The sequence below is a fragment of the Natator depressus genome, chromosome 7 (assembly GCF_965152275.1).
Source record: "Natator depressus isolate rNatDep1 chromosome 7, rNatDep2.hap1, whole genome shotgun sequence".
Classification (NCBI taxonomy): Eukaryota; Metazoa; Chordata; order Testudines; family Cheloniidae; genus Natator; species Natator depressus.
In genome coordinates this window covers 103,542,530-103,565,099 of record NC_134240.1, presented here as the reverse complement: position 1 = coordinate 103,565,099, position 22,570 = coordinate 103,542,530, and the positions used below count along the sequence as shown (strand labels likewise).

General features: G+C 40.9%; 1 long non-coding RNA gene across 1 annotated transcript in view; it reads right to left on the bottom strand.

Moving 5' to 3' along the window:
• Nucleotides 1-490, bottom strand: part of LOC141991692 (uncharacterized) — a 55,205-nt gene extending 54,715 nt beyond the window's left edge. Inside the window, exon 1 of the long non-coding RNA XR_012640437.1 lies at nt 386-490. This is a non-coding gene — a long non-coding RNA (uncharacterized LOC141991692). The remainder of the gene's footprint in view (nt 1-385) is intronic.
• Nucleotides 491-22,570: the final 22,080 nt, after the last annotated feature.

Genomic DNA, 22,570 nt, shown 5'->3' with positions numbered 1-22,570 from the left:
TACATGGTAAAGCTCACTGCACTCTGATGAGACAACCATGTGGATATCAAATAGACATCTCACAGCAGCAGCCTTCTCCTACTTACAGTTGAATACTTCTATTTTTAAAAATCTGCTATATCCTATTTACCTGAGACTCTAATCATCCTGTTTTCAGTGTCGGTTACTGAAATGCTTTGTGAGTGTGTGTATGAAGCCAGGTACGATCCTCACTAGGGTTTTTTTTAGTGAACAGTGAAATGCTGTCAGATCGTCTCAGTCAGCTCTGAATATCCTCAAATTTACTAGCTCCTGCATAATATTATTGGCACAACAGCTCACTCCTATTACACAGTCAAAACCAGGAAGTTGAACCAACTATTTTACAAAAGATTGCCCTTCTTACCTGCCCTGATTTCCTTCTCCGCTTTTGACACACAGTCCTTAATGACTGGATTGTGACTATCCGGGGACTTGTAACAAATGAAGTGCAAATTCTGCCCTCGAACATCTGCAGTTGTTAATATAATCACTGTCAGTTCCTGCTTCAGACAGATCAATGCCTATGCGTAAAGGAAGTCCAGACAAAGTGATAATACCATGGTAGAGCAATATGCCAATTCCCTCTTTGAAGATAAATTTGCCTATGTCCTCCATGACTACATCTAAGTCAGACCCTGGGATTTATGAATAAACAAATCATGGGCTTCACAGAGAGGAAATCATCTGTTGACAGAGGAGTCTCGGACTAACGGAAACCATAACATGAATCAATGTTATAGGTTACGCTTGATCACGTTTGTCAGAATGAATTGAAGTTTCTTTAAAAACTGTTGTCTGAAATCAATTTTAAGTCCTGTACAAAGCACATCACAGCACTGTATGCCAAAGTGTATGTTAGCACATTTTATGCAGCCCTAGTTTTGACTAAAGTTATTACTTTGTACCATATTATAGTAAATTAAGAATACCCTTTGACAGGATGACTGATACTTTATCCTGCTATTTCCCTGTAAAGTACATATACTTTCTTGCACATTAGCAGAATAGATGCCACATTACTTTTAACTGCGTACATCAGTTTTGGAGTAGAAAGCCACTGGTTGTAAACCATGTGTCAAAATCAAGTAAGCAATTAATTGTGACTACATTGTGTTCACCTCACTCTCAGCTATCAAATCTGTCTGCATAACTTGCTTGTGGTAAAATAATTGTTTCTGTTAGACAACTTGGTGAACCAGCCAAGGAACAAAATGTGCAAACTCTCCATACCTTTCAAGCACAGCCAGTTCCCTACAATGGTCACTGCACCTGAAGCTGGTCTTTTTATTTTTTACCACATATTCTGTGACCTTTCTGATAAAACAAATTGTTTGATTTACATCTTTAAAAAATAGAGATTTTTTTATCGCCATTTCCCCCTAAAAACAACCACACTGACTGCTTTAGCATCACAGCAAAAGACTTTACAGCCATGTTTCTGGTGAAGATGTCACAAACCACAGTACATATAAAAGATGAATAGGTATCAAAGCCTACAAGCTTCTCAAAAAGGTGACATATTTTCGTGCTGGCCATTGATCCAAATTCAGCAGTAAGTGGCTGTACTTTTATATAGGAAAGCAGCAGTTTGGCACACATGCCACAAATTTTAAAACAGCAAAAGTCCATGGCTATCAATGACCCAGTCCATTGTGTGTCTTTTGTCATAAACTCTGAGTCCTCATCATGATGAACAAAATCTGTAACATAATAATATAATGCACCATCACAGACTAAAACATTATGCTTCACTCACTTTAGCAAGTAAATATTCAAGAGGTCTGAGGCATGGCTTTCCAAGTTGTCTGAACAATTTATTCCTCTCTATCTTGTGGTAAGAGGAGACAGGGAACAACATGGCAATGAACCACCCTTTTTATTTCACTTTAAGGAGCTCAAATTCTATGGTGATGAGAATATGAATTCTGCCCACGCATATGTTTTCACAAACCTAATTTATTTACATCGATATCTGATATGTGTACTCACATCAGGTATTTGCACATGTAGGTTGACCATGTCTGTATGCTAATAACTTATTTACATAAATCCACAAGCCATTTGAGCACTCAAATTAGATGTGGTAAAATGTATACATGTAATTGCACATACTTAAGTTTGAAAATTGAGCCTAAATGTTGATAATTTTTAAAACTATTAAGAATATTGTTTTCAAACTTGTCTTTGTTGTAGATCTCACTGAGACTTAAAAATCAAGCCAAGTCAGAAGATTGTATTCGTGTACTTTAACTTCTGCATGTAAATTGTTTACAAAAATCCAGTTTGCATGCTATAGTAAATTGTATGTTGGATTAAATGAAACATTGATAATATAGAGATAATATTTGAAGGAATAAGCACAAGACGGCAAAGCTATGGCTATGCTTTCAACCTTAATTATGCACTTCCTCATTTCTGAACTTTTGAATTCTTGTATTCCAATATTGCATTAATGCTAGCTTTTTGATGAAAAACACTTAACATTCTTATGGTATTGGGTGTATGTGTTTATACAAATCAAGCAGTTGTCAACTAAATTATTCTGAAATTGTTGTTTTAATTATTTTAAATGAGTATTTTGGCCAGTAATGATTGAAAATGGGATGTTTTTATATGAATAAAGCCAGGACTGGCTCTAGGCACCAGCAAAGCACATGCTTGGGGCAGCACAATTCCAGGGGCGGCATTCCAGCCATCCTTTTTTTTTTTGCTTGCTTGGGCAGTTGTGCTCTCAGAGCTTGGGGTGGCAAAAAACCTAGAGCTGGCCCTGAATAAAGCAGAGTTACAAATCGATTTCAGTAGCCCAGTTTCCTAAATGCCATGTGTTATCAACAGCATGTTTCACAGCTTCTCTGGCTATGTCGGACCGAGCATAGTTTTACATTACATTTACAAATGTAAAAAGTATTACATTTTTAGTGATGACCTGCTTTTATTTTGGACAGATGTATTTGTACCCCCTTGTATCGTAACATTTATTACAAAAAAGGTTGATGTATAGCTGTTTTCTAGCATATTATACAGTATAGCCATAATATATTAAGGTTTCTATCATATTACTCCCATCAGAAGAATTCACATTCAATTTGTACATGCTACAGTTGTTCTGTATCATTATCAGCATCATGATACCACTAGTCAAGAATAATGGACAAGTGTAATGCAATTTCAGGCACTCTTGGAGTACAAACACGATTCACAATCTTTATCTTATTAATATTTGATGCACTGTTTTCTTTCATCTGCACTGGAGAAATCAGAGGAGTAGAAGGAAGTTAAATCATTTAAATCTACATTTGGCTGTCACGAGGGACTATAAACATAATTTTTCTTCATTCATATGCAGTATGAAGTCATTGACAGGGGCTACATTAGGCAAGAAGAATGCACTGCGGTTTTCAATTTTTTTTTTTTAATGCAACCACTTTTGGAGTTTCCAACTTAACTATTGCTTCTGATTTGGTTGGACAACAGCTCAAATGTAAGTGAGGAAACAGCTGCACAGGAATTAACCAATGACATTTGTCATAACAGTTATAATTCTGAAGTCCATTGAGCTTATTACGTCATTGGTTCCAGGGCTGTTTGGTCTTTTACTCTTTCCTCTTTAGACATAAGTTGTTTTTTCCAGAATCACAGTATGGTAGATCAGTCTGTATGTTTATTTAAGATACAACAACACACTCTGTCATCCTCTTAGGCCCCAGTACTTCAGCTGGGTCCAGCCAGGTGGAGCTCTATGAGCACCTGGATCCAATTTTAGATCTGCAGGCTTACAGGCCTGGGAATCATTTCTCCTCAGTAACTGGATCCAAGTTGCAGTATTCCCTCTTTATGCCTCTGCAAAAGATCAAAGGAAATGAGTTACTGTCCCTGTTAAAGGTTTGCCCTTGGTTTCCTTCCTTTCTAGTGAATGCCCATCATACCCATTTCAGCATCGGACATGCTATGCGCTTACAGCCAAATCCTGTCCTCAGCACAAAATGGGCTAAGCACTGAGATCTCTGTGGTTCACAGGGGGGCCACGTGGAGTCTTCAGGTTTATATGCCGTAGTGAGAGAAATAGACTGAATCTATAGAGCAGAAGTGAAGCTACTTCATGGATGCTACACTGTTCTTAGGATTGCAGTGGCCCTCGCTGGCATTTATCCAGCAGATCCACAAAGTCACTGGTCCCACCCTGCAGCCAACCCCTTACTTCTAGGAAACAGGGAGTGTACACAGGGTTTTGGACCCCCACCCTGCCTAGGCTCCCTGCTTCCTGACCTTCACCATCCTTATTTCGTGCAGGACGAGTGGAGCAATTCCACTACATTCTCAACCTCTTCTCGCCCTTACCTGGATGACAGGATTTTGCCCTCACTGTGGTACTTGACTCTCAGAATGCCATTCCTGAAATTGAACATCATATTTAAATCAAAATATAGAGGTACATTTTCTCTTTTTTTAACAGCCTGCTACAAAACAGGCTATTATGCACTTTAAAGCACTTTGAAGCTATCAGGAGTAAATGGGATTTTTAATGGTCATATCATTGTAAATTTTGTGCTAGTTACACCAGTTAGATTACCATGCTGCTGTTGGTGTCATAAGTGTTTATAAATAATGTTTCCAAATAACTACATTGGACAGTCCGGGTTAAGTATTTTGACATCGTAACACTCTTAGATGACCAACAACATTAAATTGCTCTTAGAAAAAAATAGTTCTCAGCGGTATTATTACACATGCCATTTTGGATCTATCTGGTTAATATATATTTATTTTAAGAAAGTGATACGGTGTCAGGATCCTGAGCAAAGTTATGTAGCACGAGTAGCAGGAGCTCAGTCGGTAAGAACAACTGCCCGGGTTCAGAGTCCATGTAGGGGTTAATAGTCAGGCTGAGGGTCAGGCCAAAACTGCAGACAGGTTAGAGATCAGGCTCAGGGTCAATACTGGGTATCTGGGTCCAAAGTGGGTAATCCTGGTAGCTAACTAGAAAACCACATTGTTACCTGAATACTGCTGGGAATGCCTCTTGGGTTTCTTTAGTGTGGAGAGCCAGTCAGGTGCCAGGAGGCTGCTGTCCGTCAAACGCCCTGAGAAGGGACTTCCTGTGATGTGTGTCCAATACGGATTGTGGGTAGGGGAGCACAAGGTGGTTGAAGCTGCTGCTGCTGGGTGGCAGGGTGGAGATGTTTGCTTTCTGCCAGTTGTGTAGAACTGGGTTCAAGACCCGCTGGGCCTTATGTAAGGTAATACTTCAGAAGCACATTGACAGACAGGTGTTGGCTTGGGCTGAGCTCAGTCATGTGCTGCTGTTCTTGCTTTATGAGCTCTCTTTCTCTGGCAATGAGTTGCTACACAGAGGATATGAAGTTCAGAGGCTACAAATTGACAACCAACAAAACAATCCATTGCTGTGTTCAAGGCACCTCCAGACTCTGAGATCCCATGCCAGAACCACAAAAAGATTCACAGATCCGCTGACTTGATCATAACAAGGAAATAAAACCTGAAAGAGATGATCCCTTGCCAGAATCTTTCACTGCAATTCATGCATAATAGCATGAACATTGTTTAATATGAAAGGCAAAATCTTTATCCTTGAAGCCACTATAAAGGACCGTGATGGCTTCCAACAAGATTGATTTAAAAGGATTTATGTCAAAAACAAGATGGAAGCTACTGAGAATAAATCATGTGGCAAGAATATTAGATTGATCAGTATAATTTGGGAGAATATTTTGTAAAGTAAATTCCTCAGGGTCAGAGAGGATTATATTTTCCTGATATTATTTACTCAGATTCAGTAAGATCTCTGCCAATGAAGAAAACTATGGGACAAAAGGCAGTGGAGACATTGGTAATTACTTATTTTTAGTTTAAACTGGCCTAATATAATCATCCAGGGTGGAAGAGATCAGCAAAGGCAAAGAGATATCCAAAAAAGTCCCAGTATCTATTTTCCCTATATTCCCACCTGCTTTCAAAGTCAGGACCCTTGTCTGGACATTAAACATGTGTGAAAAATATTGGTTGTAGACCAATTCCCTTCATTTCTCTGCCCTGCAACACTTAGCGTGTTCATATATCTCTCTGTTTCTAGGACTGCCTGAACTGGGCAGCCGTGGTGTATGAAGGATAAATGAGGCCTGGATCTAATGCAACCAAAGTACCCTACAGTCAACCAGAGGACCCGCCCACTACAAAAGTGCTTTGTAGCTCATGTACATTTCCTGTCTCAGTGTTGCCCAACATTTTCCATCCTGTGATGCAATTTTAGAAGAAAAAAAAGCTTTTGGGATCCACTTTCCAGCTACCCATAAAAAAAAAAAAGATGGTGCTCTTGATCTCCTGCAACATAGTCATGACCCCCCAGGAGGTCACGGCCCAACGTTTTACACAATCCATGCCCTATCTGATTCTGATCCATACAGATTTCTTTTTGACTTTGGTGACTACTTACTAATAAGAAGGAAGCCGCTGTTTCATGTTTTCATGTTTCGTCTTCAAACACCTTAGATACAAAGCTCACAAGATGTTGCATATGGTGAACATGGGCACAATATGAAAACTGTGGGAGTTTATTACATCCAAGTTAAATCCAGTACCATGGGCAGGATTCTTTTCAGATTTGTCCTATTGTAGTTTTCCCGTGCACAACAGGGAACGTCTGCATATAAATTCGGTTTCTCTCTGGGCTTTTGTCTATCAGGGGGCTAGGGGAGGAGTTTTAACCATTTTTGTATTAAATATAAGCTGCTAGTGCAAAGCACACAGACTAAACATAACTATAAAGGTAATCACAAAAATCAGTCACTTCACCTGCTTGTGCCTCGGTTTCTCTATCTGTAAAATAGGGATAATGGTACTGGCCTCCTTTATAAAAAGCCCTTTGAGGTCTGCTGTATAAGAGCTAGGTATTGTTAATACTCAGTATACATTTGTGGCAGGAAAATCATCTATCACAAATATGTTTACTTCCGCTGAGCTATGACTTAAATTAAGAAAGACTTTATCAAATGTATGGACCAGTTATTTCATTTTAGCTTAGTAATTTCTCTACACTGCCCAGTTCAGTGGCATTTAACTCTTTCTCCTGAACTTGAAAGTCAGGAGTGATACCATGTCAAGGTTCCCTCCCCACTCTGAACTCTAGGGTACAGATGTGGGGACCCACATGAAAGACCCCCTAAGCTTATTTCTACCAGCTTAGGTTAAAAACTTCCCCAAGGTACAAATCCTTCCTTGTCCTTGGATGGGTACTGCTGCCACCACCAAGTGAGTTAGACGCAGGTTCAGGAAAAGGACCACTTGGAGTTTCTGTTTCCCTAAAATATCCCCCCAAGCCCCTTCACCCCCTTTCCTGGGAGGCTTGAGAATAATCTACCAACCAAATAGGTAAACCAGGTGAGCACAGACCAGACCCTTGGTTTTTAGGACACTAAAAACCAATCAGATTCTTAAAAAACAGAACTTTATTATAAAGAAAAAAAAGTAGAAGAAACACCTCTGTAAAATCAGGATGGAAGGTAATTTTACAGGGTAATAAGATTCAAAACACAGAGGATTCCCCTCTAGGCAAAACTTTAAAGTTACAAAAAATAGGGATAAACCTCCCTCTTAGCACAGGGAAAAGTCACAAGCTAAAACAAAAGATACTCTAATGCATTTCCTTGCTACTACTTACTATTTCTGTAAATTAGATGTATCATTCAGTAGGACCTAGATTACTTGCTTGGTCTCTCTCCTTGTCTCCAAGAGAACACACACAAAGAGACAAAGCAAAAACCTTTCCCCCCCCCCCCCAGATTTGAAAGTATCTTTTCCCCTTATTGGTCCTTTTGGTCAGGTGCCAACCAGGTTATCTGAGCTTCTTAACCCTTTACAGGTAAAGGAGGGATTTTATGCTACCCTTAGCTGTATGTTTATGACATACCAGTTACCTACATCCACTGAAAATCTTGAACACCAGGGGTCCAGTTCCACCCTCAGTTACTTCAGGTATAACTGAGTACAGACTTAGACCTGCAGTCTCTTTTACAGCTGATGGCCAAAGACCAGAAAGAACCCAGCTTGCCTTTCAGATCCCATGTTTGCACAGCTGGCATTCAGGAAAAACAACAACAATTTTAGTTGTAAGCTGAGCAAATATGGTACTGAATCACTGAGACACTGTAAACATGGAACCCCATACTGCCATTTTTCCAATCATTTTTCAAAGGAAAACCACACTTTAATGTGGTTTTTCCTTTGCACTGAAAAAGTTATAAATAAAAAATGTTTTGTTTTTTGGGGTGTTTTTTTAAAGGCAAATAGGCAAACTCAAGGAAATCCAAGTCAGGAAATATTTAAGTAGAAAAATGGCTATCCACAGTCTTCCAAAAACAAACCATTCAAAACCTCAGACAGTCTCCTTTTTAGCAATATGTACTTTTAAAAAGTAGCTAATTATATTCTTATCTCAGACCACAGGGGATTTATGCCTGACATTCTCAGCACAGTTACAGTACACATGTAGATCTCACTACAAATTACGAGACTACAGCTGTAAGTTTACACAGGTGCAATATAGTATGCTCCGAGTAAACTAGGCAGTACTTTTAGTGGCTGGAGGTTGTGCTTTCTTTTCATATTTTACACCCACTGGCCTTTCCATTCAAAAGCATCCTTCAAGAATGTGCATGTGAAAATAAGTACAAAATGGGCTGTTTAAAGGTGAGGCAGTGCTTTCATATTTTTTCAAAACTTAAACAAAATAAAACAAAAAAAACCACCCTCATGGGTGTTGTCTTTGACTCTCTCTTGCACCAAACCTCTATCCACCCCCCCACCCCCGTGGGACTCCATCTGTGTTTGTACAGTGCCCAGCACAAGGGGGTCTGGTCCATGACTGTGTCTCCTAGGTATTATAGCAATACAAATAATAAATCATCATCATACAGTAATAGGCATTACACCTGGTAGTAAGTACTGGCAAATCAGCCTCTTATGCATCACTGCAGCTATTCACATGGAAAATTTTGCAATCAGGCTATTACCTACACATAGAAAAATGTCACAAGACCTAGAAATTACATGAACAAACAAAATTTGAATATAATTTCCTTGCACAAAAGTTCCTTTGCATTCCTCCTTTGTCAGGGTGCTTTCCAAAATGAGCAGCTGTGCTTGTTTTGAAAAAAAACAAACCCTCTATTGGTATGCAGTTGGTTTCTGGATCCTGCGGTGCTACTTACCACATTGTAAAATTTTTCCATTGTCACTGGCAATTACAGGAGTCAAATGCCAAGTGGTGGAAGTTATTTTCTACTGCCACTGCATCTGGTTTGCTGGCAGATTTCTCCAACAGTTGTGTTGTTGACTGTGGAGCTATCTCTGTTTCTATTATCTTTTTAAACCACTTTCGTTAGTTTTGTCTCCTGAATGCTATTTTCCTTTGTCTCACCTTTCAACTGCTTTGAACAATTTTCCATTTATTAGTACTATCTTGCATAATTTCCACGAGTTCAGCACACAAAACTACCCTGCATATTTTTTTCATTTATTCTGCAAATTCGTTGACAGACTTTTTTATGATGTAACTGAGCATTTCCCTGTGTCTTTATTCAATGTGTCTTTGCATCATTTTGTTTGCTAGAAAACCAGTCATATTTTTATTAGCTCGGCTTTGCTATATCTTGGTGATGTACTCCCTGAAAAGAAACATGTCTGCAATCCTAAACTGCTTCTGTTGGAGATGATTTAGAGAGAGTGCTGTATGTTAGGAGACCTAGTAATTTGGTATGATCTAATTACTGATGGCGTAATAGGCTGGTCTTCAGTAAAAGAGGAGCACGTTATTACTGGACAATACACAGCTTTTCACTGGTGGTGGAAGCATCAAATCTAGCACTGGCATAAAAACTAATACATGTGTGTACTCAAGCAATAAAGGGTTTGTAGATTCAGGCCCTCTAGTTTTTTGGTTGGGGGGGGAACTGATGGGCGGGATTGGGGTTGGGGTGGTTTTTCATACATTTATAAGGCCAGAACCTCAGGTGCTTGTAAACTGGCATAGCTCCAGTGAATCAATTCCACTGAAATCAATGGAGCAATACCAACCAACCTACCGAAGCCGAGGATCTGGCCCCTCAGATTTTACATTTATTTGAGAAATTATTTTAGATAACACTGAAAGAAAAGGATTGCTCTGTCCAAAGTGAAATGTTGAACAAAAAGCCCCTTTTCCAATACCGTTCAAGTTCTGATGCAAGCCCTGAAAAAATTCAAAAGCTGAAATTCATTTTATTTCCCCTTAAAAGAAAGCAGCCCATCTCCTGCTGAAATCGGCATTCTGGGAGTTCACACAGGGAGAAGAATTTCTCACCAGTTGTTCATTAAAATGGACACTTCCATGCCTCTGCTAGTGGCAGCTGAAAAGCACTAGCATTTGTGACACCAGCAATATGGATGCCCAATGCAGTGCTGTTTGACAGTTACCAACTTGGTTATGACCAGACTCATTTAGTAAAGGGAAAAACACCTTTGTATAATATTTCCATAAATACCTACACACGCATTTCACAAGGGATGTGCTGTCTGTTACACCGGCATAAAAGTAGGATACAAACTGTCTTAAAATGACCCCGAGGCAGCGAGTCTGAGTCAAGTGACTTAAGCTCGTGCTACAAGGCTAAAAATAGTGTGGACATTCCCACATGTGCTGGAGCCTGGGCTCTCAGAGCCAGCGAGGTGGAAAGGTCTCAGATCCCAGGCTCCAGCCCAAGCAGGCACATCTAAATTACTGTTTTTAGCCCCATAGCACAAGCCCTGAGAGCCTGAGTCAATTGACCCAGGCTCTCAGACTCACTGCCATGGGGTTGGGTTTACTTGTTTGTTTGTTGTTTTTGCAGCGTAGATGTAACACTCACCTCTTCTATGGGGATGCACCCACTGAAGGGAAAGTGTATCTAATAAGCACTACCGGGTTCACCTCACAGATTGCTCACTGTGGCTGATCCAAAGCCCATTGAAGTCAATAGGAGGCTTTCCATTGATTTTAACAGGCATCAGACCAGGCCTTGTTTAAGGAGAGGGGTTTAGGAGATCAAGGAGGGGCTGGGGCTTGGAAATCCTGAGAAGGCATAGGCTCCATGGAGAAACAAGTCTCCATTCTCACAGGCCATAGAATCATAGAATATCAGGGTTGGAAGGGACCTCAGGAGGTCATCTAGTCCAGCCCCCTTGCTCAAAGCAGGACCAATCCCCAATTTTTGTCCCAGATCCCTAAATGGCCCTGTCAAGGTTCCTTCCCCACTCTGAACTCTAGGGTACAGATGTGGGGACCTGCATGAAAACCTCCTAAGCTTACTTTTACCAGCTTAGGTTAAAACTTCCCGAAGGTACAAACTATTTTACCCTTTTGCCCCTGGACTGCCACCACCAAACTTTATCTGGGTTCCTGAAAAAACATAGTTTGGAAACGTCTTTTCCCCCAAAATCCTCCCAACCCTTGCACCCCACTTCCTGGGGAAGGTTTGGTAAAAATCCTCACCAATTTGCATAGGTGACCACAGACCCAAACCCTTGGATCTTAGAACAAGGAAAAAGCATTCAGTTTCCTTACAAGAAGACTTTTAATAGAAGTAAAAAAAGAATCACCTCTGTAAAATCAGGATGGTGAATACCTTACAGGGTAATTAGATTCAAAACATAGAGAATCCCTCTAGGCAAAACCTTAAGTTAGAAAAAAAACACACAGACAGGAATATTCATTCTATTCAGCACAGCTATTTTCTCAGCCATTTAAAGAAATCATAATCTAACACATACCTAGCTAGATTACTTACTAAATTCTAAGACTCCATTCCTGTTCTGTCCCCGGCAAAAGCATCATACAGACAGACGCAGACCCTTTGTTTTTCTCCCTCCTCCCAGCTTTTGAAAGTATCTTGTCTCCTCATTGGTCATTTTGGTCAGGTGCCAGCGAGGTTACCTTTAGCTTCTTAAGCCTTTATAGGTGAGAGGATTTTTCCTCTGGCCAGGAGGGATTTTAAAGGGGTTTACCCTTCCCTTTATATTTATGACAGGCCCCCTCAAGGATTGAACTCACAACCCTGGGTTTAGCAGGCCAATGCTCAAACCACTGAGCTATCCCTCCCCCCAAAAAATATAGAATCATAGGGTTGGAAGGGACCTCAGGAGGTCATCTAGTCCAACCCCCTGCTCAAAGCAGGACCAATCCCCAATTTTTGCCCCAGATCCCTAACTGGCCCCCTCAAGGATTGAATTCACAATCCTGAGTTTAGCAGGCCAATGCTCAAACCACTGAGCTATCCCTCCCCCTATGCTCTTATGCTCTGCAGAGCTCATTCCCTTTAGAAGATATGCTGCTATTGGGTCACACCCACTCCAACTTCCAAGGGGAGTGATAGCCAGGTAGGCCTGTAATTGCTGTTTCCATCAGCAGTAATGAACATGCGGATTCCCAAGGAGAATACATACAGAACACTGAGGAGCATCATAAGGCACATAAAATTTGGCCAGGGATGCTGGATCAGCCCCAACACAGGTTCAGAATAGGCAATGGCAGTGCAAGCTTCTCCCAAATTACCCCACAATGTGCCTTGACCCTCACCTAGTGAAACTTTCTTTAGGCATGAGAGGATAAATCAGTCTCCATCCTCATTCATTCATTTTGCTGAAACAGCCAATGAAGAAATCTGTTAGTGCCAGTTTTGATGTTGGTATTAATGACAGCATAATTGTCCACTAGGAATATGAATAAGATCATCAATTAATTGCACTAAACAGCTATTAGATAACAGACATTTTTGGTTTCAGAGTAACAGCCGTGTTAGTCTGTATTCGTAAAAAGAAAAAAGAAAAGGAGTACTTGTGGCACCTTAGAGACTAACCAGTTTATTTGAGCATGAGCTTTCGTGAGCTACAGCTCACTTCATCGGATGCATAGCATATCGTGGAAACTGCAGAAGACATTATATACACACAGAGACCATGAAACAAAACTTCCTCCCACCCCACTCTCCTTTTGGCTAATATCAACCTGGCCTGGATTTGAACCAGGGGCCTATAAAACCTTCTATAGCCCGTTACCAGTTCCCTGTGCCATCTATACCCCACCAATCAAAGTTGTTCTTGAGTTATGCAAGTCACAAAAGCTGTCCAACATTGCAATTTCTTTTTCTATTACTATAACTTTAGAAGAGTTAAACTGATTTTTCCTCACAATTTGATGGCGGAGTTATAGAAAGCCCTGAAAATTAAGATTTGCACTAAAGTGTTGCCATTTCCTTATCTTTATAGGAGTAGGCTATAATATCACAAGACTTTCTAAGGCAATAAATTGTTTTTGAAAGACATAATTGTTATATGATAATATTTGTACATCAGCTTTACACAGTCATAAACCAATGGTTTAATCCAGACTCCATACATGTCATCAACCACATCATTCAGAAGGAGAAATATAGAAAGATTCTATTCAGTGACAACTACAAAGACCAATAAAGAAATACATTCACAGTGCAGCCAGCCTAAAGATTACAGCTTTGATGTGTGTCTGTGGTGACCTGGGGGAATTAGAAACGATATCCCTCTCAGCAAATTAGATTGAAAAGTATTGATGAGAAAGTCAAGATCAGAAAACAGCTGCCCGCTAAGACATTCCTCTGCCTCTTCCCATTTACTGACATATTAGTCTCTCGTTGATCTATTAAATACCCTTTTTCTTGCCCATTGGTTTTGGGGACATCTGGGGAATAAGTAGCGAACCTACATTACCACCTCAGCAGGTACCCTAAAAGGTAGTAAGGCAAGTGAGGGCTTGAAAAGAAAACCCTGAAGCCATGAATCTAAAAGGATGATATAGGGAAAAAAATGTACTAATTGACAATACGATGTATGAACTTTTCAACAAGGGCTGATATTTTGCTCTTCCTTTCCATATTTCTAAAATCTGGGAACATTTTCTTTTAGCTATGCTAAATCTTAGGGGCATATTGTATCTGGGAAAATGTTTTATTGTATATTAATGTTAAATAGACTGCACCTTCCTTTAGTGGGAAACGGTTATTGTGTACATCTGGGGTAAAATCTTGGCCCTACTGAAGTCAGTGGGACTTTTTCCATTGATTTAATTAGGGCCATATTTCCCGCAGTGTATATCTGTCTGTCTAGTTTCATACTATACTTACCATTGTGGTATCTGAGCTGCCCAAGTAAAACGTGGTACAATTTGCAAGAGAACTCAAAGCCAGATTTTCAAAAGAGCTCAGCTCCTATTTAGGCATGTAAACAAGGGCCAGGTTTTGCAAAATATTCCACCCCCAACAACTCTCACTGTCACTTTTGGGGTCAGATTTTCAGAAAAGGTCAGTGTGTCCCATTGACCACTTACTTTGGAGCCTACATGGGAGCTGAGCCCTTCTGAAAATCTGGCTGTATGTCCCACGTATAGATATAATAACTGTATGTCTGAGTCAAGAAGTCAGCTCTCTTAAATCCTTGGGGTTACTGTAAAGAAACTGTATTTGCCCTTTGCCTGCAGGCACCGCTTCCCACAGCTCCCATTGGCAAGGAACGGAGAACCACAGCCACTAGGAGCTGAGGTGGGTGGTGTCTGTGGATGGTCAACATCAGCAAAATATCTTGTGGCCAGCAATCTGATTACCCTGAGGGGCCGCAGTTGCCCACCACTGGCTTAGAGACATTGAAGTATAGCTGTGAAACACAGTGTGTCTGTGCTGGGTATATGAATTACTCCCCATTAGGATCAGGGGGTAGTCGTGTTAGTCTGTATGCACAAAAACAACAAGGAGTCCAGTGGCACCTTGAAGACTAACAGATTTATTGGAGCATAAGCTTTTGTGGGTAAAAACCCCACTTCTTCAGATGCATGGAGTGAAAATTACAGATGCAGACATAAATATACTGACACATGAAGAGAAGGGAGTTACCTCACAAGTGGAGAACCAGTGTGACAGGGCCAATTCGATCAGGGTGGATGTAATCCACTCCCATTAATAGATGAGGAGGTGTCAATTCCAGGAGAGGCAAAGCTGCTTTTGTAATGAGCCAGCCACTCCCAGTCCCTATTCAAGCCCAAATTAATGGTGTTAAGTTTGCAAATGAATTTTAGTTCTGCTGTTTCTCTTTGTAGTCTGTTTCTGAAGTTTTTTGTTCAAGTATAGCTACTTTCAAATCTGTTATAGAATGTCCAGGGAGATTGAAGTGTTCTCCTACTGGCTTTTGTATGTTACCATTCCTGATGTCCGATTTGTGTCCATTTATTCTTTTACATAGGGACTGTCTGGTTTGGCCAATGTATATGGGAGAGGGGCATTGCTGGCACATGATGCATATATAACATTAGTAGACCTGCAGGTGAATGAGCCCCAGAAGGTGTGGCTGATGTGGTTGGGTCCTCTGATGGTGTTGCTAGAGTAGATATGGGGACAGAGTAGGCCACGAGGTTTGCTACAGGGATTGGTTCCTGGGTTAGTGTTTCTGTGGTGTGGTGTGCAGTTGCTGGTGAGTATTTTGCTTCAGGTTGGGGGGCTGTCTGTAAGCGAGGACTGGCCTGTCTCCCAAGGTCTGGGAGAGTGAGGGATCATTTTCCAGGATGGGTTGTAGATCGTTGATAATGTGCTGGAGAGGTTTTAGCTGGGGGGCTGTACGTGATGGCCAGTGGTGTTCTGTTTGTTTTCCTTGTGGGGCCTGTCCTGTAGTAGGTGATTTCTGGGTACCCGTCTCGCTCTGTCAATCTGTTTCCTCACTTCCCCAGGTCGGTATTGTAGTTTTAAGAATGCTAGGTGTTTGTCTGAGGGATTGGAAGAACTGGATTATTCATCAACCCAGATTGTGGTAGTAGGCTGGCTCCCTCAGTTAGTCTCCAAAACCAGGGAGAAAGGCCCAGATCCTCAGACCTTATAAGGCTGCTGTAGTGGCACAAACAACCTTAATGTTGGCCTGATCGGGAATTATCCTAGCATAGGTGAACTGCCATGTGGCCTAGAGCCAATATATTTGTCTCTGCAGTCATCCACCTCACAGACCACTAAGGAAGGATGTCCTGGGGCTGCTGTAACTTGTACAAAGGGTCAAACCAGTCCCTAGGGATTGGGGAAGTTCATTAGAGGCCTAAAGCCAATTTTGCTCCCACCTTGGGTTCTCCACCAAACCCAGCTTCACCAGATCCAAGGAACTGGGCCAAATTGCCTGTTTCTCCTTGTCCCTCACCACATTGTAACATCATTCACATAGGCAGGTCTTCTGGAAAGGTCATCACCATGCAGCCGATCACCTGGTGTCCATGGAGTAGCAGGGCATTCAGAGAGTGGGTTTCTCTGTGCTCATACAGTATCTCTGCTGTGAAGTTTAAGGTTTTATGAAGCTTCACTGTATGTCTATTTTTAAATCCAGTTTTGATGGTTGTTCTTTAGAATCCTTTGCGCTGACTTTGGCATTTGAATTGCTATGACCTGCTACAATGCATGGAAAATTTAGCTCGTGATTTCCCTCAATAGTCACAGAGAGCTCAGATCCAGCTAACTTGTTCTTTAAAACAGTTACTGAATTATCTGCATTTCTGAGATGATGAGATGTAACTGTGTGTGGTCCCGATAACAGCTGATGATGGTATTTTTTCTCATGCCTGTTGCTATTATGTCTATATTGTTCCTATGCTTTTCTTGGAACTCCACTGTTAGCTGCACCAAGGTAGTCTGCAGCTTGTTGATTCAGCAAAGCTCAATGTTAATCATAAAGAAAGACCACAAGCTCTGTTTGGTGGTGAAGGGTCGGCCAGGTTTATTGTCAACAAAGCGTGGTACTAGTGCCCCACATAGCAAAGTGCAGGTACACTTAACACATGTATGCCTGTGCCAAAGTAACAGCTCAATCAACATAGTGTTGTCCCCTTGGCCCCTCTTTCTACTATCCTTTGATCATTTGCTCAGGAATGTGCTTACTTGGTTAGCTGATACCTAGGGTTGCTCTTCTGACAAGGTGTTCTTTTGTTCATAGCCTTATTTTGTTTCATACTTTTAACTATGCCTACAATGGCCTACAAATTTTGACCATGGGGGAAAACTTTACCAGACTCTTGTTCAGAGAAATACAAACTGCTTTCTTCTGCTCCTCGTTTCAGCTCTGAACTCACTAATACAGTGATTCTTGCAGAAATTCCGGGAAAGAGTCACATGAGAGCAGTGATAAATCAGGCAAGCAGCTGGTAACGTAGCAGAAGAAGGGAGAGGACTGACAATGACAAACCAAGAGGGGTATTACTCAAATCTTTTGGATGTATGGCCAGGTAATATACTCTGGAGGATGTTGAGTACCTTCTGTACCATTCAAGGGCTAAGCTGAATTTTGTCCGCTATTTTCTGTCCAAAATATAGAGTGCAATAGCAAAGCACTAGCACAGCAGGAGAGAGTTTGTTATTGGGATGTACATTTTCAGTGAAGAAGAAGCCTTGTTCCTGGGTGCAAATTGCACCTGCAAGAAAAGTACACGCCGTGACAGGGCTACCTTCCCCGCCCTTTGGAGCGCCACAAACAGGCTGGACTCTTTGCAGGTTTATAAGCACCAGTGTGTTATTTATTAGATCCCCTCTACCAGTTCAACAGTACAGGCTTGTGCAGCGACATATAAGTGGACAGAAACTTCCCCCTTAGCTCACTCTGCAGGGAAAGGGAGGGAAAGCTTGCCTCATCCTGAGATCCTGTGTCGTCTGACCCCTGCCAACCTGCTCCTTCCTTCCTGTCTTTTAATTGTTCCCAGCTGATGGGTTGATTGCTCTCCTTAGCTTAGCAGCCCCTGCCTAATTAAGTCCCCTCCGGGAGGAATAGCTGGTACCTAGTAACCGGAGTGCTGGGTCAGGTACAGTTCCTTGTACTCTGTCAGACATGCAATCAGGTAGTTAGTTGTGTAAGTACTAGCATTTGCATCTGCAATTCATTTGCAAGGTGCAAAAAACACAGAGTAGCTTTTGGGGGCACCAAAATGCAGGTGCATATTTTTGGTGGGAACAAATTGTCCCCAAAACGATGCTGATCTTCTGAAAGTATTGGCCCTCTGTGGGCATGTGTTCATAGCAATTCCATACCTGGCGATGGGGAAACCCTTTCTTATCCTCTGTAGGTAAAGGGCAGCTATGTAACATATATGAAGCATCATTCTCGACTCTTAAAATATGGGCCAGAATATATGGTAGGAGGAAGCCAGAAAACCCTGTTCAGATGTAGATAGGGCCAAGCAGAATCTCTATAGGTACTGCTTCATGGATTGGTTCTTCAGGCTGATAAAGAGACATTTAAATTATTTTATGGATGCCTGGTGCTACCGTAGCTGTTGTGCATGCATTATGAATAGACTTTCTGCTGCTCATAATCTCAGCAAATTGCAGCATTCAAAGGGGTTCTCAGTTTAAGGCTCAGCTTTAAACTATGTAGGAACTAGGTTAATGTTGCCTATATTGTAGCATGGAATATTTATTTGCCCATAGCAATGTGATGTTTGCATACTGATCATTAAGGGCTAGATCATGCCATTTACGCACAGACCTGCATTAGGGTTGGCGTGGAACTACAGCATTGTAAGGGAGGTAATTGTCCCTGAGCCTTGCATAAAGACCCTGGTGTACACGTGCAGAAACCAAGGCTAATTTGGCCCTAAAAAGCCCCTTTGGGTAATATTTTAGTATTTGTATATATTGTATTGGCCTATAAGCCCTTTGAAGTGGATGTACTTTGTAAATGTGTTTTCTAAGCAATTTCATAATCATCTCCACCCCGTTAAAAAATAATGAGCAAGATCCTTAGCTGCTATGAATTGCTGTGCTTCCATTGAAGGCAGTGGTGATTTACAGCAACTGAGGAACTGATCCAATAACCTCACCCATAGATTGTCATGATTATTTTATTGTAGATGTCTGCAGAAGGCGTTCTGTTAATATAGGTTTCCTGAATGAAGTGCAAGATTTTAATTCTTCTCTTGCTTACTTCGGTTTAACGCTATTGGTTTCAGTACACTTACTCCTGATTTACACTGGTGAATCAAGCCCAAATATTGTTACTTTCCCTTGTGAAAAGTTCCACTTGAGCCTTGATCAACCAGGGCGCCTATGTACATGCTTAGCTTTCAGTACATGAATAGTTGCATTTACTTCAGTGATTCTACATGCATGTTTAAAGTAAAGCACATAAATAAGTGCTTGGCTGGATTGGAGCCCTAGCGCCTGTCCTCTTTAATGTCAGTCCCCACCCAACACCCGCATCTCTGAGAGTAAATGGAAATGCTTTGAGATGTGTACAGTTTCAGGGATGATTCACAGTTGACCAATTTTTTTTTCATGCTACTCCAATCAGAGCCCTGTATTGTGGGTGTCATTTAAATGATGCTGAAATGTTCAGATCCACCCAACTGAAATCCTGCACATCTCAAGATCTAGGTTTTCAAGGAATCTGTGACTGTGCACCAAAATTCTCTTTATCTTTCTTCCCTTTCTCCATCTGACTCTTATTCTTCATTAGTAACTGGGATTTAGAACACACAAAACAATATCTGAGTTTTAAAAAACAACTGAGCATTCTTTTTCATATCAGCTTTTCCCCTCGCAATCAGCATCTTAATATTAAACAGACTGTTCTTGATTACTGAAATTGCATTTGTACCTTATTTCTGGGTTTGATGAATTGAGAGGCATGCTAATACTTGCAACTAAATCCCTGGAAAAAATCTTAGATAGAAGGTAAGGGGGTAAGTGGAGGGGGTGAACAACATGAAAACAGCTGTTATTCTAACACAAAGAAACAAGGTTCACAAACCAAAGCAAACTACTACATGGATATCCCATCCACACTCAAAGCTAAAATCAAATGAATGAATGCCCTAGTGTATTGGGTTTATCCATGCTTATTTGTCTCATCTAGACTTTTCATCACTTAGCTCAGTCTGGCTAAGAGAAGAAAACTGACTTCTCTCCAGGGTGGTATTGACTTAATAGGTATCTAGAAGCCTCCAGCTGTGATTTGTCCTGATCTTCGTGGCATTTTTTTATGATACTCTGGTCTATGCCAGAAGCAGCTGAGCTAGCTGATAAAATCAAATTTGAAGAGGAAAAGCTATTTTTCATAATGCAGCATCTATTTAAAAATGATTAAACTAAGCATCTGAAACTGCATATGGTCTACCTATATATATTTTCCATTATTTCCATACACATTGATGTTTATCGTGACAAATCATCTTAAACAATGTCCCTAGCCAAAAGAAAAACAGACAGTTCTCTACATTGTGTTACAAATGGGTTCTTGGTATCTTTATGACTGTAGATACTTGAATTTGCAAAGCAACATATGATGCAAATTTAAGCACTGAATAGAGACAGGGATTCTGGGGAGAAGATATTCAGAGTCAGTCGGACTGTCAGGAAATAATTTTGTCACACCCTACTGGGTTTTTCATAGAGGCCCAAGAGGGGAGAGATGCTGATAGAATGCTCTAGTGCACTGAGGTAATGGGCTTGTCCTTTTTAAGATGATGATGGTGGTGGTGAATAAGCATTGATTGTTGTTATCCCTGAAAATTCTACCTTGCAGGAGAGTTATTTCTGATGAATAATGTATGAGTTTGAAATCACTTCTCAATGTACTTTAAGCCGCTAGCAGAGTTGCACAGCACAGCATACCTTAGTTGGATTGTCTTCAAAGTGTTGTTTTATTGTTCTGAGACACTGCATAACATTATCCCTTATGATTTATGCAAGCTAATTTTTATCTATAAACAAAAACAACCGGTATGTCCATTAATCTCGTAGCCACCCTCATTGCCATAGGCTCATGTCATCCACCAACAATTGCTAGATGAGAAGAAAGCCACTGTACCACTATTTGATTTTTCTTGTATAGAATCCCTACATCATCTCCTAGACCATTAGGGACACTGTTAGTTGTTAAGATGTAATAGTTTATTGATCCTCTGCAAGCTGACTGGATGAACATGCCTTGTGATAAATAGCCAAAGACGTGAAGTCTTTTCGGGTTTAAATATAATGACACTTAGGTCTGGTGAAGTGTGCAGCAGTGCACTTTCTTCAAACTATTCCTTTTGCAACCTCTGCTTAATCTATGAGTTTAGTAATTTATTGGTAATAGGCTTAGAATTCAATTGATCTCAGGCATGGCTGGGATTCCAGGATTGCAATCAGTGTGGGAATAGGCCCATCACTGATATTTATGCCTCGGAGCAGTTTTGCTTTTGTTTCAGTACTTCATATTTTTCTAGTGTGCAATTTGAAATGTTCTTTGGAATTTTCCTTTCCTTTTAAATATTATTTTATTTGTATCTGACTGCTGAATTTAGGGATTCCTTTATTACAAAATTAGACCAGCAAACCTAACTGTATTTGTATTTAAGGTTGTTTTTGTTGTTAAAGATCATTTAGCTCTTCCCAGGGATCTGAGGTATGAAGGCAACTTGCCCATCAGCATGGGAGCAGTAAACAGCAAGAACAGAGTGTTGGCTGGTTCACAGACACAGCTGATGGCGAGGCACAGCACTCTGTTTAAGTATTTAATTCTGATTATTGTGTTTTGAGATCACCACATAAAAGATGAGTTACAGCCATAAAGAAAAATGATGATGAATACAGTTCTGTGTATGGCCTACAACTATCTTATCCTTACCCCACAGGGTAAAAAAGAGGAAGAAAAAGAGGAACAGCGTGTCTATCAAGGTACCTATATGCCCCTCCTCATCATAGTATCTAAGCATGTAGGAGTGTAAAGCTACTGCAGGAATTAGCCTCTAACTGTCGGTAAATACAGTAGAAGATAGGGCCCCAAATCTATACCAAGCATCCTCTTCTTTCTGCTCTATGGGTTACTTATTATCATCATTATTTGAACTACGGTAGCACCTATGTGGCCCAAACCGAGATCAGGGCTCCATTATGCTAGTCGCTGTACAAACACATGGCAAGCTTTACAGGACACGGGCTGTCTCTTACTATTCATATTGACAAGACAGACAAAGGGTGGTTGGAGAAACAAACACAGAGAGGTTTTCCCAGAGGTGACTTGCTCGGAGTGGGTCAGTAGCAGAAGCAGGAATAGATCCCAGGTCTCAATCCTCTGTGTTAGCCATTGGACCGCACCACCTCTCACCTCTTCTCTGGTGGTGTCTGTTCTGGAAGCCATCTGTTCCTGTACTGCCAGTTTCCCATGTCTTCGGAGAATGTAGGATGACCAGATGTCTTAAATAGGCTCCTATTACCCCTCACCTACTGTCCTGATTTTTCACACTTGCTATTTGGTCACCCTAGAAGAATGGTCTTTGCTGCCAGCATATTAACAGTAGCCCAAGAGAGAGATTTTTCTCTTGACAGCCTCTGAAGCCTAGAAACATCATGTAAGAGACAAGATTCTGCTGTGTAGGAAGGTGAATGCTTATGTGACCCATGGTGCCAAGTGCACGTCTCCAAAAGCTAATGATTTCAGCTTCCCAAAGCATTTTCAGTAGTGTGCTTACTATCACCGGTAGGGTGAGTGTCCCACC